Here is a 7046-nt window from a genome sequence, read left to right as displayed (position 1 = left end):
CCTAGGGTGTAGTTTCTTGAGCACTGTTCCTTTCCATTGAAAATCTCTGAACAAAAGAGAAAAGTTATCTTCCCCATATATACCCAACTACAATGGTGAGACAGGCATAAGGTAACTGCTGTAGACACTCCTGTTCAAAAGAGGGTGGGGTGGTGGTGGTGGGTAGAAGGAATGGAAGCACAGAGGAGTCACTAGTGCTTAGAAATTCTGAAATCTAGCCAAACACACGATGCCAGTGCTTTAATTAAGGCCTAGTTCTGCTCCCTGGGAATGAGTCTCTGTGACTTTTGGTTCTGCCCTCTGAGTCACCATTCTTTTCCCATAAGGAATAGCCCATTTTTATAGTTGAGTAGTTTTCTCAGCCTGCTCTCTGCCCATAGTAGACTGGGAGTCCAAAAACCTCTTTTCATTTCGTACTGTCTCTGTGAGCTTCAGGCCAAGCTAACGTAATCCTTTTAAAATTTGGGGGAGTTTCCTGTGTATCAAATTATACTCTACTCCATTATCCAAAAAACACACCCACAAATCTTTCAGGTAGCCTTTCTCGACCTTGGGCCCCCTGTGAACCTGTTGTGGAACAACACCCTTAAGACTCCTAGAAATCCTGTTGTTTAACATAGAGGGTCCATGAGGCACAGCATTAAGTTCTACAGAAAGAATTTTTTTCCACTAGGAATAACTTTGAAAGCATCTATGAGACACTTCCTTAAATCTTTCTGACCTACACTGCTGGTAGAATGTAAACTGGTACAGCCATACGGAAAACAGTATTGAGCTTCCTCAAAAAATTAAGAATATATAACTATGATATGATCCAGCTATTCTACTACTGGGTATTTATCCAAAGAATATGAAAACACTAATTAGAAAAGATACACATACCCCTATGTTCATTACAGCATTATGTGTGATAGCTAAGATATGGAAACAACCTAAGTGCCCATCAGCAGAAGAATGGATAAAGAAGATGTGATACACACACACACACACACACACACACACACACACACACACACACCCCAGTAGAATACTACTCAGTCATAAAAAAGATGAAATCTTGCCATTTGCCACAACATGCATGGACGTTGAGGGTATTAGGCTAAGTGAAATAAGTCAGAGAGAAAGACAAACAACTTATGATTTCATTCATATGTGGAATATTTTTAAAAAGTAAAATAAATACAAGCACATAAATACAGAGAACAAAGTAGTGGTTTCCAGAGGGGAAGAGGTATGGGGGGAGGGTGAAATGAGTAAAGGGGATCAACTGTATGTGGTGAATGGAAACTAAACTTTTGGTGTTAAGTATGCTGTAGTGTGTATAGAAGTCTAAATATAATGTTATACACATGACTGTTATCAACCAATGTCACCTCAATTAAAAAAATCTTTCTGAGGTCTTAACAAAGGATTTTACAGTTGTATTCTCGACTTGTCTTTACCTTGTGATCTCATTTTGCTAGCAACAGCTTAGAGCTGATCTTTACTATGAGGCCATTTTTTTCCATTGAGATTCTTGTGCTGCCTGGAAATACTATCCTGGGTCCCTTTTTAGTTTATCTCTCTCTTCTCATATTTCATTATACATAGCTAGAAAAAGCCAGCTGACACTTTGGACTTTCTGCCTGGAAACTCGCCAAACAGATCCTCAAATTCATTAGGTACCTTTCTATTTTCTGTGTTACCACAAGTAACCTTGCTGCCAAACCTTTGTCTAGCTTCCAGTAACAATTCCTTTACTGTTCTGAAAGTGATCACCAACACCTCCTCCAAGTCTTTCTAGCTTTCACTGACAGATGCCTCAAGGCCCTTCAAGTCCCCACACATTGCCCAGTCTCAAAGCCAATGTCACATGTTTGGGGTTTTAGGTTACAGAAGTGCCCAATTCCCAGTTATCAACTTCTGTTGTGGTTATCAGTTGTTGCCTAACGAAACACCCCAAAACTTAGTAGCTTAAAAAAAAAAATCATATGTCTCGATTTTGTGTGTCAATATTTGAGGTAAGCCTTGAATGACCAGTTCTTCAGCTCCACATGAAGTGAACTGGGGTCAGTTGATATTCAGCTGGCAGTTGGGCTGGTCTGAAGGATCCAAGATAGCTTCACTCACATGACTGAGACATTGGCAAGGACAACTGGAAGGCTAGATTCAACTTTCTCTTGAAGGCCTTCTCTTTGTCCCTCTCTTGAAGGCTGGGCTCAATCAGGCCCTTCTCTTCTGCATGTAGTCTCAAAGCCTGTTCATGAAGTGTGTCCAGAAGGGATGTCAAACATCTTACGTGACACCCAAGGGATCCAAGAGGTAGTGTTCCAAGAGATAGGAAATGTAAGCTTCCAGTTTTTTAAGTCCTGGGCTTGGAAACTGGCAATGTCATTTCTGCCATATTTTATTTATTAGCTAAAGCAGTTACAGACTCTACTCAGATTCAAGGGGAAAGTATATGGACATCATCTCTTAATAGAAGGAGCATAAAAGAATTTGTGGCCATATTTAATCTGCCACATAAAGAAAGTTAGCAGTAAAACAAAGAGTTGAACCCAGATCTTCTGCCTTCAGATGCATGCATGGGTCATAGCACTCATTCTTTCATTCATTCATGATCCAAGAAACATTTCTGAAATGCCGCTGTCTGTTAGGTACCATGTTAGATGCTGAGCAGGATATAAACATTATCTTCTATTCTAAGATAACCCACAGTCTAATGAGGTTAGTAGATATGTTCACAGATAATGCTAGATACTAATAGAGAGTTACGCCAAATGCTGGGGGAACACCGAAGATGGAGGGAATATCTACAATGGGAAAGAGGGAATATCGGGAAGGCTTGCTAGAGAAATGACCTTAGAGCTGAGATTTAAAACCTGAAGAGAATTTGCTGAGAAGAGAAGACAGTGAAAGACTTTCTAGGCATGGGCCAAGAAGAGGCGGGGTGAGAGAGCATGGTATGTTTGGGAAACATTGAGGAGTTCACATGATTGATGTGGAGAATGTGAGGAGTACAAGCCTGAAATTATTTTAATGTTTTTTTCCTGAGGTAGTCAGAGAGGTATAGGGAGAAGGTGATTGGAGACTTCATTTCAACCTAATGTTTTTCCTATTGATTCTAAGAGTTGTGACTCCAAAGCTTTTCTTTCTCTGTTTCTATTTGCAACCCTCCCACCCTGTTTCTTCATTAAATCATGGCAATAGGCTCAGAGGAAGATAAAATCATTTAATGTTCTATATTTACATCCAGCATATAAACTTCGGTTTTCCAACGTGTGTGCAAGTCTGGGTAACAGACTCTGTGTCATAAATATTCATCCTGTCTTTTCATATGGTTATTTGAAGGCTACATATTAAGCCTGACCTTAGTCCTTAGTGGAGTGGAGATTGACGTGGTTCAACAAAGAGGTATTTTACTCGGCAACAGACTCCAACATGCTAAGTCAAAGACCCATTTCAATACCTGTCCCCTGCAATGTCTGTGTGAAAATTAGAAAAATGTACATCCTCTGGGCAGATACAGGCTCACACCAGGTTTCAGTGGCTTGGAGAGTAGAGCAGGGTCTGAATATCAGCTGCCACTTGTTTCCTGCCTCTGGCACCTTTGTGACATGTGCAGAATGTGTGACTCTATGTTCTGGCTTTGGCTAGTTATTGGTGTTCTATTGTTAAATGCAGAATAGAGCCTGTGGAAACAGACCAGAGAAGCTAGTTTCTGTCCCCTGCTCCCCACATCCTTTAATTATAAAGTATTCTGTGACGTACTGTTCAAACACTAAGCAAATCATTCTCCTTCTTTGTCTTTATTGTCCTCTCTCTGAAAGCTCCAGGGACCGTTCCTTCCTACCTGGAATATAGAGCCCAATTTGTCAGGAATAAGTTTGGTAAGCATAATATTCTATCCATACTTTCATCTGCCTCAGGAAAATGACTTTTTTTAAAAGCTGTTTTTTTCAGTGTACAGACCATTTTGAAACACTAATACCAGGAATAAAGAGAAAGAGGGGGAGAAAACATTGCCGACAATCCTGTCTCCTATTGTATAAACTATTTTCATTTCTCCACATAACCTGGTGACCATTGTCTCCAAGTTCCTAAATTCCAAACTCTGTCAATGTGTGTCATTTTTTACTGTTTTAATGGAAGAATACATTTCATTTTATTTTCTGCACTTTTTACTAAATAGTATGTCCCCCCCAAATTTCATGTTTCCTTCATACAACAAATATTTACTTAGTTCTTATAATTTGCCAGGTTCTATTTTAGATGACAAGGATTCAGTAATGAATATGCCAAAGCTCTTACCCTGAGGACTTAATGCCAGTGAGAGACACATACAACAAACAATGCAAATGTCAAGTGCTATAAAGTAAATTAAAGCAAGGCAATGGAACAGAAGTAATGTAAAGAGTGACCATTTTAGAAAATACCTCTTGGAGTAAATACACAATTACTTAATATTTCCCTATGATCAAACATTTAGATCGTTGTTTCTGAGATTATCTGTCAGTGAAATATATATATATATATATATATATATATATATATACATATATATATATATTTATTTATATTCTTGGCTGCATTGGGTCTTCATTGCTGCTCAGGCTTTCTCTAGCTGTGGCGAGCGGGGATTACTCTTTGTTGCAGTGCACGGGCTTCTCATTGCAGTGGCTTCTCTTGTAGAGCACCAGCTCTAGGTGTGTGGGCTTCAGTAGTTGTGGCATGAGGGCTCAGTAGTTGTGGATCATGGGCTTAGTTGCTCTGAGGCATGTGGGATCTTCCTGGGCCAGGGCTTGAACCCGTGTCCTCTGCATTGGGAGGTGGATTCTTATCCACTGCGCCACCAGGGAAGCCCTATGTATTTATTTTTTATTTAAAATTTTCCTTTAGAATGAAACTCCAAAAGTGGACTACTGGCAGTTTTAGCTCCTGGTTTTACTGTAAAGATTGTAATCACCACAATTCATGCTTCAGAGGACAAAATGTTAGCAAGAGAGGATTCTGGGAAGACGGCAAAGTAGAAAGCACCAGGATTCTATCTCCCCACCTAGACAACAACTTCACTAGCAGAATCTGCCTCATGTAACTATTTGGAATTCCAGAGTCTATTGAAGGCTTGCTTACAACTTCCAGGGGAAGACTTGCTTCTGATCACCGAGGTGCAGACAAAGAGGCAGGCAGTTGTTGCTGCACATCCCACCCTGTTGCAAGCTCCTACCCATATAGCTAAATTCCCGGGGATTTAAAGGGCTGGCACCCCTATTTCCTCCCCCTGCCCCATTTTTCTCTTTTCCTTCTGATGGAATTGAAGGGAGAAATAGAAGGCTCAATTCTGGGGTTCTTTTAGAGGTTTGAATTTTCTCAGAGAAAGACAGGACGGCCATGAGGAAAATAGAAACAAACCGCAGCAACATCGAAGACCTTGAAAGGAACCTAAGGGTGTCAGGGGAGGGAAAACAGCAGCCACAAGCCCAAGCACTTGTGTCTTCTGCCCCTTGCCACCTATCTTGCCCACCCCACCAGCCCACTCTGTCTGGGACTTGAAATCTGTGGCTGAAGGACCATCACCACGTAGCTTCAAAAATAATTAACAACCCTCCCTTCCCAAACACACCCAAATTCACTCATCCAGCATTTACTTTTTTGAATCCACTCAGAACTTTTTTTCTACAACACCCCTCCCTAAATGGACTTGGTGGGGGGGTGATGAATACTGAGCTGGCCTTAGTTTTTTTTAAAGAGACTTTTTGATCTAGTGAGGCCCCCCAAATAATTGAGTTTTGTGTTCTGGTTGGTTGTTTTATTTTTTTTCCCCAAATTTTAACCCCCTCCACCCCAAGCCCGATAAAACCTCGATCATGGGTTCAGGTCCCATAGACCCCAAAGAGCCTCCTTAAGCTTAAGGAAGCTGGATAGCTTCCTTAACTGAGATGGGGAAGTCAAGAGTGTGGATGGGATTTCGAAGATCTTCAGTATGATAAAGGAAGCATGAAAGATAGTGAGTCGATGTATTTACTTGAACACTCTCCTGCAGACCTGTTCAACTAGAAATATTGGTCAAGTTTACTGATGTTGGTAGTTGCAAGTTTCTTAACAATTGGCTGACGTATTCAAAGACAACCAACAACATTCCCCTCTAGCAGCAAATTCTGCTGACGCTGCAGCATCTACCACTCACTGTTGACCATCTCAAGCAGCGCAACACAGCCAAACTGGTGAAGCAACTGAGCAAAGTCAAGTAAGGATGGAAAGCTCTGGAAATTGGCCTCAGTCCTTATCAGCGACTGAATGAGTGTCATCCACTCCCAGAGCAGTACCCAGTCTGCTGAGAAAGATAAGAAAAATGGAAAGAAGAGGGAAACAGTTGAACCACCCCTCCTGAGTGATCTTTGACTGAGATGAAGGCTGAGACTCAGACTGAGGAGGCCCCAGAGGGAGAGGGAGAAGCCCAGGTCTCTCTGAACCATGGTGCCCAGTCATGTCGCATTCCTTTCCACTAGGCTAGAGCTGGAGACCCCGTCTTTGGTGCCTGTAAAGAAGAATGCCAGTGCAGTGGTGGTTTCTGACAAGTACAACCTTAAACCCATCTCCCTCAAGTGTCAGAGCTCCACAGCTGCCCCAGGAGATGCTGCACCCCCTGCAGAGAAGAAATACAAGCCACTCAACACGACACACAATGCCACCAAAGAGATCAAAGTGAAGATCATCCCACCATAGCCTATGGAGGGCCTGGGCTTTTTGGATGCGCTAAATTCAGCACCTGTTCCAGGCATCAAACTTAAAAAGAAGAAGAAGGTGCTGTCACCCACAGCTGCCAAGTCAAGCCCATTTGAACGGAAAACAAGCACAGAACCGAGCACAGCAAACCTTCTTCCCCAGAGCCAGCACCTCCTTCTGCGGCTATGGACACAGAACGTCCAGGGACCCCAGCTAGAGAGGGCCCATGAGCAGCAACAAAGACCCAATGCAGCCAAAAATAAAATAAATAAATAAATTTGAAAAAATAAAATAAAGTTTTAAGTAAGAAATTGTGCCAATTCTCTCAGTGTTTTTCAGAA

General features: G+C 41.7%; 1 pseudogene; it reads left to right on the top strand.

Moving 5' to 3' along the window:
* The first annotated feature begins 5846 nt into the window (after nucleotides 1–5846).
* Nucleotides 5847–6935, top strand: LOC103078196 (serine/threonine-protein phosphatase 1 regulatory subunit 10 pseudogene; annotated as a pseudogene).
* The last annotated feature ends 111 nt before the right edge of the window (nucleotides 6936–7046 follow it).

Source organism: Lipotes vexillifer, unplaced genomic scaffold (assembly GCF_000442215.2).
Source record: "Lipotes vexillifer unplaced genomic scaffold, Lipotes_vexillifer_v1.1 scaffold525, whole genome shotgun sequence".
In the NCBI taxonomy this organism is placed as follows: Eukaryota; Metazoa; Chordata; class Mammalia; order Artiodactyla; family Lipotidae; genus Lipotes; species Lipotes vexillifer.
This window is presented reverse-complemented; position numbering and strand designations above follow the sequence as displayed.